This window comes from Syngnathus leptorhynchus, unplaced genomic scaffold, assembly GCF_054491065.1.
Source record: "Syngnathus leptorhynchus isolate UIUO unplaced genomic scaffold, UIUO_Slep HiC_scaffold_65, whole genome shotgun sequence".
NCBI classification, from domain to species: Eukaryota; Metazoa; Chordata; class Actinopteri; order Syngnathiformes; family Syngnathidae; genus Syngnathus; species Syngnathus leptorhynchus.
The window spans coordinates 348,250-367,500 of NW_028232032.1; the positions used below are offsets into that span (position 1 = coordinate 348,250).

At 53.3% G+C, this 19,251-nt stretch overlaps 1 long non-coding RNA gene across 1 annotated transcript; it reads right to left on the minus strand.

The window, feature by feature from the left end:
• Positions 1-2,507: 2,507 nt before the first annotated feature.
• Positions 2,508-3,660, minus strand: LOC147038345 (uncharacterized). The gene is made up of 5 exons (XR_015063953.1): positions 3,502-3,660; positions 3,383-3,415; positions 3,250-3,300; positions 2,891-3,172; positions 2,508-2,797 (listed from the first exon to the last, which is right to left on the minus strand). It is a non-coding gene; the product is annotated as an uncharacterized LOC147038345 (long non-coding RNA).
• Positions 3,661-19,251: the final 15,591 nt, after the last annotated feature.

Below are 19,251 nucleotides of genomic sequence, written 5' to 3' on the forward strand. Positions count from 1 at the left end.
CCCCTAAATGTCTCACCACCCTGGAATAACAAGTTCACGTCATTCTTACAGTAGGCTACAGCCTGCTGGGCAAAATCAAACGACCCCATACTGTTTTTGTCATACCATTCGTAGAACTTTGCACGCTCTGAGGGGGCCAGGCGTTCAACATCGTAAGACGAAGGCTCGGGATAAGACCCTACATAATTCAGATGAGCCAACGAGCTGAATTTGTGTGGAAAGTACCCCTTTGATTTGTCTTCAAACCCTAGGGCCTTTGGGATCGCACTTAGCGCCATGGTCAGAAATGAGAGCGAGTCTATGTATCGCGATTTGAAATCAACATCCACAAAAGAGAGAACCTTACTCCCTTGCATTATAATGTCAAATTTGACACCCAGATCGATCATTCTGTTGAGTAAAATGTAGGAATCAAAACCTCTAGCATTATGTGCTACAAAAGTCGAACCTTTGAAACGAGGGTTTCTGAAAAAACTAACAAAACCGTCGACACAATCGGTACCAAACCAATGCTTCTCCATACTATTCGATTTACAACAAACAAGAAAGGGTTTGAGTGACCCGTCTTCATCTACATAGGTTTCAAAATCGTAGTATATTACATTTCTACAAGGAGGCTGTGCTTTTAGAGGTTGGATGTAACACAGATGAGGATCAAGCATTGTATCTCCCCTCAACTCGTCACCGCACACAGCACATTTTTTAGCGAGGCAATGATGCTTGACACGACTAGCACCTGGTTTCACATAATATTGCAAGCCGCATTGCATGCATTTTTTATATGTGTCACAGTTAGTTTTGAGGATGTCTGACCTTCTCGCCTTGCGCGGCTCTTTATGTTTGATAAAACACTCGTCATTATAACAAGTCTTATTACAATCAGAACAGATTACACGTTTAAAGGGTAGCTGTTTACATCTCGCATCAAGACACACGTGACAGTGCCCCGGGCACCGATGCTGCTCCCAATTCTCGTGACCTTTGAAGCAGTGTCTACAGAAATATGTATGACCTACAAACCCCTCAATGGATTTAACGCCGTAGAAATGATTCTCTAGTAAAAGGATAAACAAAATATCATCGGCTGATTTGGGGTAGCGAGTCTCAAAAAAAGTCATAGGACGGCAGTCGGCTTTTCTGTACATTACAACTATCTTTCTTTTGAGGGCTTTCTCGAATTTGTGTACATCAGCCAGACTTACAGCTGTGTGACAGTTCAAACCTACACTCTCTTGTAAGAGCCGAGCCTGCTGTGTGGCCTGCTTTGTTGTTAGCGAGCTGTTTAGCAGATGTGCTAACGCGAGAGCAAAGCATAGATTGTTGTCTTTGTTAAGAGTCATGTACAAATGTCGTTTTTTTCTCTTTAATATTTCTACATTAGTGGATTGTATCAGTTTGCGACGCATACCTCCACGCAAAGGCTTGAATATTTGTACCACTAATTCTAAACCTTCATCGAGCATAAGTTCTGTGTTAGACTGTGCTAAACGCTCTAGCATACTTTGTACATGCTCCCTCATAGAGTCTATATCAGTCATTTGCTGGTAGGTATGTGCTCTTTCGTCACCACCCCCCACAATCTCAATCTGAATTGCATCCCCCGTTTGTGCAATGTCATCTACCTCCTCCAAAACACCTTCGATGTTATTTTCGATATGCATGTAAAAAGAAGCAAAATCCCTGCTACCCGATTGCATGGGGGGATTTATACGTCTCCGCACTTCAACATTATTGAAATGGGGTCTGTTAACTACAGCCGAGCCACCTTGTTGAACACGGCTTAGAGGCTGAGAGGTAGCGACAGGTTCCGAGCCTGCGGGTTGAACACGACTCAGCGGCTGAGAGGTAGCGTCAGGTTGCTGAAACGCCGTATGTTGAGACGGCGCTATGTCGCCCTCAATTTGATGATCAATTATTACAGCGCAGTTGTTAGGCTGTTGGCGAGTTTGTAGGCACGGCGCTATGTCGCTACCATCAATACACGCCAAGGGTTCAACGCACATGTCATCAATTATTTCATCATTCAACACAGACTGATTATCGTGAGTCGGGTCAGGCGGCTGTACATTTAACTCGTTGATAATGTCAATCAGTTGAGCCGGTATGTTAGGACTGAGACAACGTACACTCTCATACGTGTGGTTATTTAATTCAGTTATCAAGTTTAACAATTGTGAAGAAATGTGTGTAGGACTTTGGCTACCTTCATTGACACTTTGATTATTAAGACCCTCTACCACACTTTGTAAATGATTAGGCACATCGGGGCTGAGGGCACTCTGCTCACCCGATACCACCGCATTTACACCCTCTAGAGCAGATAGCAGGTGTGATGTTAATTCTGATATTTGACTCCTATACGCACCATCCGATAACATTTCAATATCGTTGTTAATTGTCAAGATTTGTTGATCTAGTTCAGGGGTATCACAAAATCTCTGCCTTGTACCTGATTCATGATTTGTTTCATCGGTTTCAAAATCTATTTCAACAATGCTTGTTATGACGTCTGCCTCAGTTGGCGTGAGTTTAGGGTCAGACATTGCCTTTTTATTTTAAACTATCGATGTTTCAATTGCAGATGTCAATGTCTGTATTACTTTGAGACAAGAGCGAAGTTGCTGTCTGTAAATACATTCACCGTCACACGCATGAGACCTTGAATCTTTCAGACGCCTCTCTCTCACACGGAAGGATGGGTGGGGGTTGTGTGTGAGCCTGCTCCTTCTTCGACCCCTCCTACTCCGAGTCATCTGACGCCTCGGTTGAGCAGCCTGTGGTTGGCTGTCAATAGCGCCTGAAGTATACAGAAGAAACAATGTTATAACATAAATATATGATAGAAAAAATAATATATATATATATACATATAAAACAAAATTCGACATACCTTCAATTTCTTTTAACGATTCGCGAGTTTGGTTCAACTCCTCGTACTTAATATTCGCAAGCTCTGCGTCCGTCACGTGACCCGCTGACACGTCATCCGCTTTTTGAGCAAAGAGCCGATTCTGTCGGTCTTCAAATGCTCTTAAAAGATGCGGAGCTGAGCCCTCGTCAGACGATTCTCCCAACACATCCGACACGTTTGAAGCAGGCTCTTTGTAACCTTCGCGACCTGTGTCACCCAGACCGTTTTTCTGGATGTCTTGCTCCGCTGCACCTACCAGATCTAACATACATACATAAGTTAAACATTTTAAGATCAACGTATTAATATTAACTAACATAAATGAATGTGTGATTCACCGTAATCCGTCTGCGTTAAGTAGACTCCACTGAAGTCATCATTTAACCGCGCTTTTTTTGTTGAGAAAAACAATAACATCACATTTCTGATGGAGAAAATAACAGAATAATGTAAACACATAATAAAACTCACGAGCATTGTGGACGTCCGCATAGACGATAATATCTATGTACAAAAAAAAACATACGTCATAAATACAATCGCATTATAACAGAATAGTTTATTTTTAGGAGAAAAAAAAAACAACCTACCTTTCACCATTGCTTTTAAAAGATCCGCAGAGCGTAGAGACCGACTTGAGGTGGTTTGAGCTTTGTAAAGGCCTTTTCTGACTGTTTAAACACTTGCACATCTATATATCCAGATACTTTCCCGCCCTAAAGAACATTCTGACCTGAAGACCCCTAACCCTAACCCCCACCCCATTTTTAAACTCCATTTTCTCCTCCATACACAAAATTGGACTGAGGACCAGCTAATTTCATCCCTCGGAAGGTAAGATTCATTTTTTTCACCTCATACTATTATTAAAAGCTTTTTTAAACTGAAACATAGCACCAAAAATATATATATGTTTCATAAAACGCATGGGGCCCACACAGACATCCACACACACACACACACACACATCCCACAGATACACGCGGCGAGGTCATAAAGCAGGGTCATACACCCCCCAACAATCTTAAGACCCAAAACATGTACAGACATATTCCCACCATCAAATAATTTAACTCAGCCACATACACACACATACAACCCAGATACAGACACACGCCGTAAAGAGCCGCGCAAGGTGAGAAGGTCAGACACTCCCAACAATCTTAAGACCCTAAACATCTACAGACATATTCCCACCACCAAAAAATAAACAAAACAAGATTTACAGATGATATAACACATATGTTCAGACTTACCCCCATCCAAAAAACAAAACAAAACAAGATTTACACTCATCCTGAGATAAATAAACTTACACACCTTACCACTCCTATCTCAGGATGAAAGTGAATGAAACACTTAAACACCCCCTACAGGACGAGGGAGGAAGCAGCAGCTCATAACATTTTTGACTTTCAACCACACACACACCACACACACATCCCACAGATACACATTCATACCAAACCCTAACCCTAACCCTAACCCATAATTCAACATTTAAATAAATAACAACCTAACCCTATAACCTATGACCTCCCTATGACCTCCATAAACTCTATGACCTCAATAACTCTTTTTAAAAAAAAAAAAAAAAAAAAAAAAAAAAAATATTTAATACTTTTTTATTAAGGTCATAAATCACTACTCCATCAAACTTTGTCATAAGGGCCACCTACCATTCTCTCCCGACACTCAGCCGCTCGCTCGGCCTCCGTGGATCGTGGCTAGGTGGGATGGATGCCAAACCGGGTCGTCTCGGTCTCGCCGCAGTACGGTCGCGCCGGGGCCTGCGGGGCGGCGCGGGGAGCGCACGCTCACGCGGCGGCCGGGGCGCTAGAGTGCGACCCGCAGTGGGTAGGAACCGTCCACCCGACGTCGGACGAGCCGAGGCCGATGGGGGCCCTACCAAGGCGGGTCATGAGTGCCAGTCGGTCAGTTGGGTGAGGGGGTACTCGGAGGCCCGCCGGGAGCAGACGGGCGACCGGGGATGGGGGGCGTACGCGGGCGGGCGCCGGGAGAAGACGGCCCGTCCGGGGTCGAATCTCGGCCTGTGTTTTCGGAGCCGGCCGGGCATCACGCTCACTCCTTGGATGGACAACATTCGTAGTTGACACTTTGTGTCATTTTATCCGAGCGGGCGGGCGCCTCGAGAGGCGGACCGTCCGGGGCGACTCTCGGCCTGTGTTTTCGGAGCCGGCCGGGCCTCACGCTCCCTCCTTGGATGGACAACATTCGTAGTTGACACTTTGTGTCATTTTATTCGAGCGGGCGGGCGCCGCGAGGCGGACCGTCCGGGGCGACTCTCGGCCTGTGTTTAAGGAGCCGGCCGGGCATCACGCTCCTTCCTTGGATGGACAACATTCGCAGTTGACACTTTGTGTCATTTTATCCGAGCAGACGGGCGCCGCGAGGCGGACCGTCCGGGGCGACTCTCGGCCTGTGTTTAAGGAGCCGGCCGGGCATCACGCTCCTTCCTTGGATGGACAACATTCGCAGTTGACACTTTGTGTCATTTTATCCGAGCGGACGGGCGCCTCGAGAGGCGGACCGTCCGGGGCGACTCTCGGCCTGTGTTTTCGGAGCCGGCCGGGCCTCACGCTCCCTCCTTGGATGGACAACATTCGTAGTTGACACTTCGTGTCATTTTATCCGAGCAGACGGGCGCCGCGAGGCGACCGTCCGGGGCGACTCTCGGCCTGTGTTTAAGGAGCCGGCCGGGCATCACGCTCCTTCCTTGGATGGACAACATTCGTAGTTGACACGTTGTGTCATTTTATCCGAGCGGGCCGGCGCCGCGAGGCGGACCGTCCGGGGCGACTCTCGGCCTGTGTTTAAGGAGCCGGCCGGGCATCACGCTCCTTCCTTGGATGGACAACATTCGTAGTTGACACTTTGTGTCATTTTATCCGAGCGGGCGGGCGCCGCGAGGCGGACCGTCCGGGGCGACTCTCGGCCTGTGTTTAAGGAGCCGGCCGGGCATCACGCTCCTTCCTTGGATGGACAACATTCGCAGTTGACACTTTGTGTCATTTTATCCGAGCAGACGGGCGCCGCGAGGCGGACCGTCCGGGGCGACTCTCGGCCTGTGTTTTCGGAGCCGGCCGGGCATCACGCTCCCTCCTTGGATGGACAACATTCGTAGTTGACACTTTGTGTCATTTTATCCGAGCAGACGGGCGCCGCGAGGCGGACCGTCCGGGGCGACTCTCGGCCTGTGTTTTCGGAGCCGGCCGGGCATCACGCTCCCTCCTTGGATGGACAACATTCGTAGTTGACACTTTGTGTCATTTTATCCGAGCAGACGGGCGCCGCGAGGCGGACCGTCCGGGGCGACTCTCGGCCTGTGTTTAAGGAGCCGGCCGGGCATCACGCTCCTTCCTTGGATGGACAACATTCGCAGTTGACACTTTGTGTCATTTTATCCGAGCGGGCGGGCGCCGCGAGGCGGACCGTCCGGGGCGACTCTCGGCCTGTGTTTAAGGAGCCGGCCGGGCATCACGCTCCTTCCTTGGATGGACAACATTTGCAGTTGACACTTTGTGTCATTTTGTTCGGCCTGTGTTTAAGGAGGCGGCCGTCCTCCACTCGGTCCGTGTTTAAGGAGCGACACTCGCGCTCCGGTTCGGCCTGTGTTTAAGGAGGCGGCCGTCCTCCCCTTGGTCTGTGTTAAGGGCGACACTCGGTCCGTGTTTAAGGAGCCTGGCCCTCGCGCTCCGGTTCGGCCTGTATTTAGGGAGGCGGCCGTCCTCCGCTTGGTCTGTGTTAAGGGCGACACTCTGTCCATGTTTAAGGAGCCTGGCCCTGACGCTCCTCTCCGGCCTGTGTTTAAGGAGGCGGCCGTCCTCCCCTTGGTCTGTGTTAAGGGCGACACTCGGTCCGTGTTTAAGGAGCCTGGCCCTCGCGCTCCGGTTCGGCCTGTATTTAGGGAGGCGACCGTCCTCCGCTTGGTCTGTGTTAAGGGCGACACTCGGTCCGTGTTTAAGGAGCCTGGCCCTGACGCTCCTCTCCGGCCTGTGTTTAAGGAGGCGGCCGTCCTCCCCTTGGTCTGTGTTAAGGGCGACACTCGGTCCGTGTTTAAGGAGCCTGGCCCTCGCGCTCCGGTTCGGCCTGTATTTAGGGAGGCGGCCGTCCTCCGCTTGGTCTGTGTTAAGGGCGACACTCTGTCCATGTTTAAGGAGCCTGGCCCTGACGCTCCTCTCCGGCCTGTGTTTAAGGAGGCGGCCGTCCTCCCCTTGGTCTGTGTTAAGGGCGACACTCGGTCCGTGTTTAAGGAGCGGCCCTCGCGCTCCGGTTCGGCCTGTATTTAGGGAGGCGGCCGTCCTCCGCTTGGTCTGTGTTAAGGGCGACACTCGGTCCGTGTTTAAGGAGCCGGCCCTGACGCTCCTCTTCGGCCTGTGTTTAAGGAGGCGGCCGTCCTCCACTTCCTTCCATGCACCACCACATTCGCAGTTGACACTTTGCCATTTTTTCAGAGAGGTGACACTTAGTCGTTTTTTCGAAAGTTGACACTAGTCGTTTTTTCAGAGAGGTGACACTTTGCCGTTTTTTCAGAGAGGTGACACTTTGCCGTTTTTTCAGAGAGGTGACACTTTGTCGTTTTTTCGAAAGTTGACACTTAGCCGTTTTTTCGAAAGTTGACACTTAGCCGTTTTTTCGAAAGTTGACACTTAGTCACTTTTTCGCCACAGTGACACCTCCAGCGCGTGCCACGGCGCTTTTCAGGTCTTCTATCCGACCTTGTGCTGTCGAGGACGGCGTGTCCGACGCCGTGGGGAGACCAGCACCATCTCCTCCATACTCGTAAACGAGGTGCTTTGGAAAACGGGGGGAAAGTCGATGAGTACACTGACTACTGGGACCATTTCATTGTACTCTGGCGCACCTGAAGACCAAAAAAGGTACTGCACCTTAGCCCGGGTACCTCACCCCCTGGTACCTCGAGGAGAACTTAGAAAAATTTCGACAAATTTTTGGTGAGCTCCAGGGAGAGAGGCTGATTTTTCGCTTTTTGAGGCCGACCGCCGAACCGGCGCGGGGCGGACTCACAAGCCCCGCAGAGCCGTGGGCACTTAGTCGTTTTTTCAGAGAGGCGACACTTAGTCGTTTTTTCAGAGGCGACACTTAGTCGTTTTTTCGAAAGTTGACACTTAGCCGTTTTTTCGAAAGTCGACACTTAGCCGTTTTTTTGGAAAGTTGACACTTAGTCGTTTTTTCGAAAGTTGACACTTAGTCGTTTTTTCGCCACAATTGGCTCTGAGCTCCAGGGGGAGAGCCTGGTTTTGCCTTATTTCAGGCCGGCTGGGGAACCGGCGCGGGTCGGATGCACGAGCCCGGCAGAGCCGTGGGCACTTAGAAAATTTTCGCCGATTAAGCTGGGACCTCCAGGCGGAGACCGGCATTCCTCGTCCTCGGGGTTCGACCCAGGAACCGGCGCTGGGCAGACGCCGTAGCCACGCAGAGCCGTGGGCACTTAGAAAATATTCGCCAAGTTGGCTCTGAGCTCCAGGCGGAGAGGCTGGTTTTGCCTTATTTCAGGCCGGCTGGGGAACCGGCGCGGGTCGGATGCACGAGCCCGCAGAGCCGTGGGCACTTTGCCATTTTCTCAGAGTCGACACTTAGTCGTTTTTTCAGAGAGGCGACACTCTGTCGTTTTTTCGAAAGTTGACACTTTGCCGTTTTTTCAGAGAGGCGACACTTAGCCGTTTTTTCGAAAGTTGACACTTAGCCGTTTTTTCGAAAGTCGACACTTAGCCGTTTTTTCAGAGATGTGACACTTTGCCGTTTTTTCGAAAGTCGACACTTAGCCGTTTTTTCAGAGATGTGACACTTTGCCGTTTTTTCGAAAGTTGACACTTAGCCGTTTTTTCGAAAGTTGACACTTAGTCGTTTTTTCAGAGATGTGACACTTAGAAACTTTTTGCCAAGTTGGCTGTGAGCTCCAGGAGGAGACCGTTATTTTTCGTCATTCGAGGCCGACTGCGGAACCGGCGCTGGGCGGACGCCAAAGCTCGGCAGGGCCGTGGGCACTTAGAAACTTTTTGCCAAGTTGGCTGTGAGCTCCAGGAAGAGACCGTTATTTTTCGTCATTCGAGGCCGACTGCGGAACCGGCGCTGGGCGGACGCCAAAGCTCGGCAGGGCCGTGGGCACTTAGAAACTTTTTGCCAAGTTGGCTGTGAGCTCCAGGAGGAGACCGTTATTTTTCGTCATTCGAGGCCGACTGCGGAACCGGCGCTGGGCGGACGCCAAAGCTCGGCAGGGCCGTGGGCACTTAGAAACTTTTTGCCAAGTTGGCTGTGAGCTCCAGGAGGAGACCGTTATTTTTCGTCATTCGAGGCCGACTGCGGAACCGGCGCTGGGCGGACGCCAAAGCTCGGCAGGGCCGTGGGCACTTAGAAACTTTTTGCCAAGTTGGCTGTGAGCTCCAGGAAGAGACCGTTATTTTTCGTCATTCGAGGCCGACTGCGGAACCGGCGCTGGGCGGACGCCAAAGCTCGGCAGGGCCGTGGGCACTTAGAAACTTTTTGCCAAGTTGGCTGTGAGCTCCAGGAGGAGACCGTTATTTTTCGTCATTCGAGGCCGACTGCGGAACCGGCGCTGGGCGGACGCCAAAGCTCGGCAGGGCCGTGGGCACTTAGAAACTTTTTGCCAAGTTGGCTGTGAGCTCCAGGAGGAGACCGTTATTTTTCGTCATTCGAGGCCGACTGCGGAACCGGCGCTGGGCGGACGCCAAAGCTCGGCAGGGCCGTGGGCACTTAGAAACTTTTTGCCAAGTTGGCTGTGAGCTCCAGGAGGAGACCGTTATTTTTCGTCATTCGAGGCCGACTGCGGAACCGGCGCTGGGCGGACGCCAAAGCTCGGCAGGGCCGTGGGCACTTAGAAACTTTTTGCCAAGTTGGCTGTGAGCTCCAGGAGGAGACCGTTATTTTTCGTCATTCGAGGCCGACTGCGGAACCGGCGCTGGGCGGACGCCAAAGCTCGGCAGGGCCGTGGGCACTTAGAAACTTTTTGCCAAGTTGGCTGTGAGCTCCAGGAGGAGACCGTTATTTTTCGTCATTCTAGGCCGGCTGCAGAACCGGCGCGGCTCGGATGCACGAGCCCGCAGAGCCGTGGGCACTTTGCCACTTTTTCGCCACAATTGGCTGTGAGCTCCAGGAGGAGACCGTTATTTTTCGTCATTCTAGGCCGGTTGCAGAACCGGCGCGGCTCGGATGCACGAGCCCGCAGAGCCGTGGGCACTTAGAAAATTTTCAGAGAGGCGACACTTTGCCATTTTTTCAGAGAGGTGACACTTAGTCGTTTTTTCGAAAGTTGACACTTAGCCGTTTTTTCGAAAGTTGACACTTAGTCGTTTTTTCGAAAGTTGACACTTAGTCGTTTTTTCGCCACAGTGCCCACCTCCAGCGCGTGCCACGGCGCTTTCCAGGTCTTCTATCCGACCTTGTGCTGTCGAGGACGGCGTGTCCGACGCCGTGGAGAGACCAGCACCATCTCCTCCATACTCGTAAAGGAGGTGCTTTGGAAAACGGGGGGAAAGTCGATGAGTACACTGACTACTGGGACCATTTCATTGTACTCTGGCGCACCTGAAGACCAAAAAAGGTACTGCATCTTAGCCCGGGTACCTCACCCCCTGGTACCTCGAGGAGAACTTAGAAAAATTTCGACAAATTTTTGGTGAGCTCCAGGGAGAGAGGCTGATTTTTCGCTTTTTGAGGCCGACCGCCGAACCGGCGCGGGGCGGACTCACAAGCCCCGCAGAGCCGTGGGCACTTAGTCGTTTTTTCAGAGAGGCGACACTTAGTCGTTTTTTCGAAAGTTGACACTTAGCCGTTTTTTCGAAAGTTGACACTTAGCCGTTTTTTCGAAAGTCGACACTTAGCCGTTTTTTCGAAAGTTGACACTTAGTCGTTTTTTCGCCGATTTTGCTGGGACCTCCAGGCGAGGACCGGCGTTTTTCGTCTTCCGGGTCCGACCCGGGAACCAGCGCCGAGCGGACACATTCGCTCGCAAGTGCCGTTGGCACTTAGAAAATTTTTCGTTTGTCATGAGCTCCGGGCGAGGACCGGCGTTTTTCGTCTTCCGGGTACGACCCGGGAACCAGCGCCGAGCGGACACATTCGCTCGCAAGTGCCGTTGGCACTTAGAAAATTTTTCGTTTGTCATGAGCTCCGGGCGGAGACCGGCGTTTTTCGTCTTCCGGGTTCGACCCGGGAACCAGCGCCGAGCGGACACATTCGCTCGCAAGTGCCGTTGGCACTTAGAAAATTTTTCGTTTGTCATGAGCTCCGGGCGAGGACCGGCGTTTTTCGTCTTCCGGGTTCGACCCGGGAACCAGCGCCGAGCGGACACATTCGCTCGCAAGTGCCGTTGGCACTTAGAAAATTTTTCGTTTGTCATGAGCTCCGGGCGAGGACCGGCGTTTTTCGTCTTCCGGGTTCGACCCGGGAACCAGCGCCGAGCGGACACATTCGCTCGCAAGTGCCGTTGGCACTTAGAAAATTTTTCGTTTGTCATGAGCTCCGGGCGAGGACCGGCGTTTTTCGTCTTCCGGGTTCGACCCGGGAACCAGCGCCGAGCGGACACATTCGCTCGCAAGTGCCGTTGGCACTTAGAAAATTTTTCGTTTGTCATGAGCTCCGGGCGAGGACCGGCGTTTTTCGTCTTCCGGGTTCGACCCGGGAACCAGCGCCGAGCGGACACATTCGCTCGCAAGTGCCGTTGGCACTTAGAAAATTTTTCGTTTGTCATGAGCTCCGGGCGGAGACCGGCGTTTTTCGTCTTCCGGGTTCGACCCGGGAACCAGCGCCGAGCGGACACATTCGCTCGCAAGTGCCGTTGGCACTTAGAAAATTTTTCGTTTGTCATGAGCTCCGGGCGAGGACCGGCGTTTTTCGTCTTCCGGGTTCGACCCGGGAACCAGCGCCGAGCGGACACATTCGCTCGCAAGTGCCGTTGGCACTTAGAAAATTTTTCGTTTGTCATGAGCTCCGGGCGAGGACCGGCGTTTTTCGTCTTCCGGGTTCGACCCGGGAACCAGCGCCGAGCGGACACATTCGCTCGCAAGTGCCGTTGGCACTTAGAAAATTTTTCGTTTGTCATGAGCTCCGGGCGAGGACCGGCGTTTTTCGTCTTCCGGGTTCGACCCGGGAACCAGCGCCGAGCGGACACATTCGCTCGCAAGTGCCGTTGGCACTTAGAAAATTTTTCGTTTGTCATGAGCTCCGGGCGAGGACCGGCGTTTTTCGTCTTCCGGGTTCGACCCGGGAACCAGCGCCGAGCGGACACATTCGCTCGCAAGTGCCGTTGGCACTTAGAAAATTTTTCGTTTGTCATGAGCTCCGGGCGAGGACCGGCGTTTTTCGTCTTCCGGGTTCGACCCGGGAACCAGCGCCGAGCGGACACATTCGCTCGCAAGTGCCGTTGGCACTTAGAAAATTTTTCGTTTGTCATGAGCTCCGGGCGAGGACCGGCGTTTTTCGTCTTCCGGGTTCGACCCGGGAACCAGCGCCGAGCGGACACATTCGCTCGCAAGTGCCGTTGGCACTTAGAAAATTTTTCGTTTGTCATGAGCTCCGGGCGAGGACCGGCGTTTTTCGTCTTCCGGGTTCGACCCGGGAACCAGCGCCGAGCGGACACATTCGCTCGCAAGTGCCGTTGGCACTTAGAAAATTTTTCGTTTGTCATGAGCTCCGGGCGAGGACCGGCGTTTTTCGTCTTCCGGGTTCGACCCGGGAACCAGCGCCGAGCGGACACATTCGCTCGCAAGTGCCGTTGGCACTTAGAAAATTTTTCGTTTGTCATGAGCTCCGGGCGAGGACCGGCGTTTTTCGTCTTCCGGGTTCGACCCGGGAACCAGCGCCGAGCGGACACATTCGCTCGCAAGCGCCGTTGGCACTTAGAAAATTTTTCGTTTGTCATGAGCTCCGGGCGGAGACCGGCATTTTTCGTCATTCGAGGCCGACGGGGGAACCAGCCGGAGCGGACACGTTTGCTCGGAAGAGCCGTTGGCACTTAGAAAAAATTCCGTGTCTCGTGAGCTCCAGGGGGGACAGGCTGGTTTTATTCATCCGTAGCCGACATGGGAACCAGCGCGGAGCGGATTGGTGTTGCGCTGGCATATACCTCATCTCTCTCAGGAGTCCCCCCCTTATACGTGCCGATTGTGTTTTGGAAAACGGGGGGTAACTGGATGAGTACACTGACTAGGGGGACCAGTACACTAGCGAGTGGGACCAGTACACTGACTAGTGGGACCAACACACTATGAGCGCCTGGTACCTAAAATGGAAGTATAGAGGCCGACTTTCGGGCAAGATCACGCCGGGTTAGGCTTCCAGGACCTCGGCTAAGCAATTTTAACGGGTCGCCCGGTTCTTTTTTGAACCAGCCCGGTTCTTTTTTTTATCCAGCCCGGTTCTTTTTACACTTCCAGCTGGAGCTCGGGAGCGGCTTTTTGCACAAGATCACGCCGTGTTAGGCTTCCAGGACCTCGGCTAAGCAATTTTAACGGGTCGCCCGGTTCTTTTTTGAACCAGCCCGGTTCTTTTTTTTATCCAGCCCGGTTCTTTTTACACTTCCAGCTGGAGCTCGGGAGCGGCTTTTTGCACAAGATCACGCCGTGTTAGGCTTCCAGGACCTCGGCTAAGCAATTTTAACGGGTCGCCCGGTTCTTTTTTTTATCCAGCCCGGTTCTTTTTTTATCCAGCCCGGTTCTTTTTACACTTCCAGCTGGAGCTCGGGAGCGGCTTTTTGCACAAGAACACGCCGTGTTAGGCTTCCAGGACCTCGGCTAAGCAATTTTAACGGGTCGCCCGGTTCTTTTTTGATCCAGCCCGGTTCTTTTTTTTATCCAGCCCGGTTCTTTTTACACTTCCAGCTGGAGCTCGGGAGCGGCTTTTTGCACAAGATCACGCCGTGTTAGGCTTCCAGGACCTCGGCTAAGCAATTTTAACGGGCCGCCCGGTTCTTTTTTGATCCAGCCCGGTTCTTTTTTTATCCAGCCCGGTTCTTTTTACACTTCCAGCTGGAGCTCGGGAGCGGCTTTTTGCACAAGATCACGCCGTGTTAGGCTTCCAGGACCTCGGCTAAGCAATTTTAACGGGTCGCCCGGTTCTTTTTTGATCCAGCCCGGTTCTTTTTTTATCCAGCCCGGTTCTTTTTACACTTCCAGCTGGAGCTCGGGAGCGGCTTTTTGCACAAGATCACGCCGTGTTAGGCTTCCAGGACCTCGGCTAAGCAATTTTAACGGGTCGCCCGGTTCTTTTTTGATCCAGCCCGGTTCTTTTTTTTTATCCAGCCTGGTTCTTTTTACACTTCCAGCTGGAGCTCGGGAGCGGCTTTTTGCACAAGATCACGCCGTGTTAGGCTTCCAGGACCTCGGCTAAGCAATTTTAACGGGTCGCCCGGTTCTTTTTTGATCCAGCCCGGTTCTTTTTTTGAACCAGCCCGGTTCTTTTTCCACTTCCAGCTGGAGCTCAGCAGCGGCTTTTTGCACAAGATCACGCCGGGTTAGGCTTCCAGGACCTCGGCTAAGCAATTTTAACGGGTCGCCGGGTCTTTTTTGATCCAGCCCGGTTCTTTTTTTGATCCAGCCCGGTTCTTTTTACACTTCCAGCTGGAGCTCGGGAGCGGCTTTTTGCACAAGATCACGCCGGGTTAGGCTTCCAGGACCTCGGCTAAGCAATTTTAACGGGTCGCCCGGTTCTTTTTTGATCCAGCCCGGTTCTTTTTTTTATCCAGCCCGGTTCTTTTTACACTTCCAGCTGGAGCTCGGGAGCGGCTTTTTGCACAAGATCACGCCGTGTTAGGCTTCCAGGACCTCGGCTAAGCAACTTTAACGGGTCGCCCGGTTCTTTTTTTGATCCAGCCCGGTTCTTTTTTTATCCAGCCCGGTTCTTTTTACACTTCCAGCTGGAGCTTGGGAGCGGCTTTTTGCACAAGATCACGCCGTGTTAGGCTTCCAGGACCTCGGCTAAGCAATTTTAACGGGTCGCCCGGTTCTTTTTTGATCCAGCCCGGTTCTTTTTTTTATCCAGCCCGGTTCTTTTTACACTTCCAGCTGGAGCTCGGGAGCGGCTTTTTGCACAAGATCACGCCGGGTTAGGCTTCCAGGACCTCGGCTAAGCAATTTTAACGGGTCGCCCGGTTCTTTTTTTTATCCAGCCCGGTTCTTTTTTTTTATCCAGCCCGGTTCTTTTTACACTTCCAGCTGGAGCTCGGGAGCGGCTTTTTGCACAAGATCACGCCGTGTTAGGCTTCCAGGACCTCGGCTAAGCAATTTTAACGGGTCGCCCGGTTCTTTTTTGATCCAGCCCGGTTCTTTTTTTGAACCAGCCCGGTTCTTTTTCCACTTCCAGCTGGAGCTCAGCAGCGGCTTTTTGCACAAGATCACGCCGGGTTAGGCTTCCAGGACCTCGGCTAAGCACTTCTAACGGGCCCTGGTCCACCCCTGCCAGCGCATTTCAAAACTTGGCATTAATTTCGACCTAAGAGACGAAGTCTGATTTTTTTCTACCACTTGGGCGGCCTTTTTGCACCCAGAACACCCGCACCGGCACCATAAATTCGAAGGGTGCCGAGTGCGTCGGCGCAGATTCTGCGACGGAGTGACACTTCCCTCTTGTGGACATTCGGCGGTAGGTGAAATGCGCACTCGGTCTTCTCTTTTCTTTTCCTTCCAGTGAAACTTTGGCAACATTCTGCGAGCTGCTGGCTTCCAGAACCTCGGCCAAGCAGGTAGAGGATTTTTTTCCACTTCCAGCTGGAGGTGAGGAGGGACTTTTTGGGCAAGATCACGCCGACTTAGCAAGCAAGGTGGAAGTGCCAGCATGCTCCGTGGCTGGAAGTGTGGATGTGCCAGCACCCTCCGTGGCTGGAGCTATGGAAGTGTGGAGCTCCAGCACCCTCCGTGCCTATGGAAGTGTGGAGCTCCAGCACCCTCCGTGCCTATGGAAGTGTGGAGCTCCAGCACCCTCCCTGCCTATGGAAGTGTGGAGCTCCAGCACCCTCCCTGCCTATGGAAGTGTGGAGCTCCAGCACCCTCCGTGCCTATGGAAGTGTGGAGCTCCAGCACCCTCCCTGCCTATGGAAGTGTGGAGCTCCAGCACCCTCCCTGCCTATGGAAGTGTGGAGCTCCAGCACCCTCCCTGCCTATGGAAGTGTGGAGCTCCAGCACCCTCCCTGCCTATGGAAGTGTGGAGCTCCAGCACCCTCCCTGCCTATGGAAGTGTGGAGCTCCAGCACCCTCCCTGCCTATGGAAGTGTGGAGCTCCAGCACCCTCCCTGCCTATGGAAGTGTGGAGCTCCAGCACCCTCCCTGCCTATGGAAGTGTGGAGCTCCAGCACCCTCCGTGCCTATGGAAGTGTGGAGCTCCAGCACCCTCCGTGCCTATGGAAGTGTGGAGCTCCAGCACCCTCCCTGCCTATGGAAGTGTGGAGCTCCAGCACCCTCCCTGCCTATGGAAGTGTGGAGCTCCAGCACCCTCCGTGCCTATGGAAGTGTGGAGCTCCAGCACCCTCCCTGCCTATGGAAGTGTGGAGCTCCAGCACCCTCCCTGCCTATGGAAGTGTGGAGCTCCAGCACCCTCCCTGCCTATGGAAGTGTGGAGCTCCAGCACCCTCCCTGCCTATGGAAGTGTGGAGCTCCAGCACCCTCCCTGCCTATGGAAGTGTGGAGCTCCAGCACCCTCCCTGCCTATGGAAGTGTGGAGCTCCAGCACCCTCCCTGCCTATGGAAGTGTGGAGCTCCAGCACCCTCCCTGCCTATGGAAGTGTGGAGCTCCAGCACCCTCCGTGCCTATGGAAGTGTGGAGCTCCAGCACCCTCCCTGCCTATGGAAGTGTGGAGCTCCAGCACCCTCCCTGCCTATGGAAGTGTGGAGCTCCAGCACCCTCCCTGCCTATGGAAGTGTGGAGCTCCAGCACCCTCCCTGCCTATGGAAGTGTGGAGCTCCAGCACCCTCCCTGCCTATGGAAGTGTGGAGCTCCAGCACCCTCCCTGCCTATGGAAGTGTGGAGCTCCAGCACCCTCCCTGCCTATGGAAGTGTGGAGCTCCAGCACCCTCCCTGCCTATGGAAGTGTGGAGCTCCAGCACCCTCCCTGCCTATGGAAGTGTGGAGCTCCAGCACCCTCCCTGCCTATGGAAGTGTGGAGCTCCAGCACCCTCCCTGCCTATGGAAGTGTGGAGCTCCAGCACCCTCCCTGCCTATGGAAGTGTGGAGCTCCAGCACCCTCCGTGCCTGGAGCTATGGAGCTCTGGAGCTCTGGAGCTATGGAGCTATGGAAGTATGGAGCTATGGAGCTCTGGAGCTATGGAGCTATGGAGCTATGGAAGTATGGAGCTCTGGAGCTATGGAGCTATGGAGCTCTGGGGCTATGGAAGTATGGAGCTATGGAGCTATGGAGCTATGGAGCTATGGAGCTCTGGAGCTATGGAGCTATGGAAGTAGGGAGCTATGGAGCTATGGATGTATGGAGCTATGGAGCCACCAGCCAGCCAGGCTGGAGCTATGGAAGTATGGAGCCATGGAGCTCCGGAGCTATGGAAGTATGGAGCTATGGAGCTATGGAGCTCTGGAGCTCTGGAGCTATGGAGCTATGGAGCTATGGAGCTCTGGAGCTCTGGAGCTATGGAGCTATGGAAGTATGGAGCTATGGAGCTATGGATGTATGGAGCTATGGAAGTATGGAGCTATGGAGCTATGGAAGTCTGGAGCTATGGAAGTATGGAGCTATGGAGCTATGGAAGTATGGAGCTATGGAGCTATGGAGCTATGGAGCTATGGAGCCACCAGCCAGCACCCTCCGTGGCTCAACCACGCCGGCCCAGAGTTCCAGCCGCTCGGCTTCACTCTCTCACAAGCCCCGCCTGGAGCTCCCCAGCCCGCCCCTGGTACCTCAACTACCGAGGCCAGCCGCTCGACCAGGCCGGCCGAGAGTTCCAGCCGCTCGGCTTCACTCTCTCACAAGACCCGCCTGGAGCTCCCCGGCCCACCCCTGGTACCTCAACTACCGAGGCCAGCCGCTCGACCACGCCGGCGCAGAGTTCCAGCCGCTCGGATGAGCTCTGCCACTCTCCCGCCGCGCAGCCACCGGTAACGGGGAAATGTCGCCGCCTTGTGGACACGCCGTTGTAAATGAATGGACTTTCGCACTTAGTGCAATTTTCGCCAACTCTGTGACTGGTGCTATGGAAGTATGGAGCTCTGGTGCTATGGAAGTATGGAGCTATGGAGCTCTGGTGCTATGGAGCTATGGAGCTCTGGAGGTATGGAGCTCTGGAGGTATGGAGCTCTGGTGCTATGGAGCTATGGAGCTCTGGAGGTATGGAGCTATGGAGGTATGGAGCTCTGGTGCTATGGAGCTATGGAGCTCTGGTGCTATGGAGCTATGGAGCTCTGGAGGTATGGAGCTCTGGAGGTATGGAGCTCTGGTGCTATGGAGCTATGGAGCTCTGGTGCTATGGAGCTATGGAGCTCTGGAGGTATGGAGCTCTGGAGGTATGGAGCTCTGGAGGTATGGAGCTCTGGTGCTATGGAGCTATGGAGCTCTGGTGCTATGGAGCTATGGAGCTCTGGAGGTATGGAGCTCTGGAGGTATGGAGCTCTGGTGCTATGGAGCTATGGAGCTCTGGTGCTATGGAGCTATGGAGCTCTGGTGCTATGGAGCTATGGAGCTCTGGTGCTATGGAGCTCTGGAGCTCTGGAGGTATGGAGCTATGGAGGTATGGAGCCACCAGACAGCACCCTCCGTGGCTGGATCAATGGAAGTGTTTAGGTACCAGGCAGCCAAAGGGCCGAGGCCTCACGCTCGACCACGCCGGCGCAGAGTTCCAGCCGCTCGGATAAGCTCTGTCACTCACCCGCCGCGCAGCCACCGGTAACGGGGAAATGTCGCCGCCTGGCGGACACGCCGTTGTAAATGAATGGGCTTTCGCACTTAGTGCAATTTTCGCCAACTCTCTGACTGGAGCTATGGAAGTATGGAGCTATGGAGCCACCAGCCACCCAGGCTGGAGCTATGGAGCTCTGGAGGTATGGAGCTCTGGTGCTATGGAAGTATGGAGCTATGGAGCTATGGAAGTATGGAGCTATGGAGCTATGGAGCTCTGGAAGTATGGAGCTATGGAGCTCTGGAGGTATGGAGCTATGGAGCCCTGGAGCCCTGGAGCTATGGAGCCCTGGAGCTATGGAGCTATGGAGCCCTGGAGCTATGGAGCTATGGAGCTCTGGTGCTATGGAGCTATGGAGCTCTGGTGCTATGGAGCTATGGAGCTCTGGTGCTATGGAGCTATGGAGCTCTGGTGCTATGGAGCTCTGGAGGTATGGAGGTATGGAGC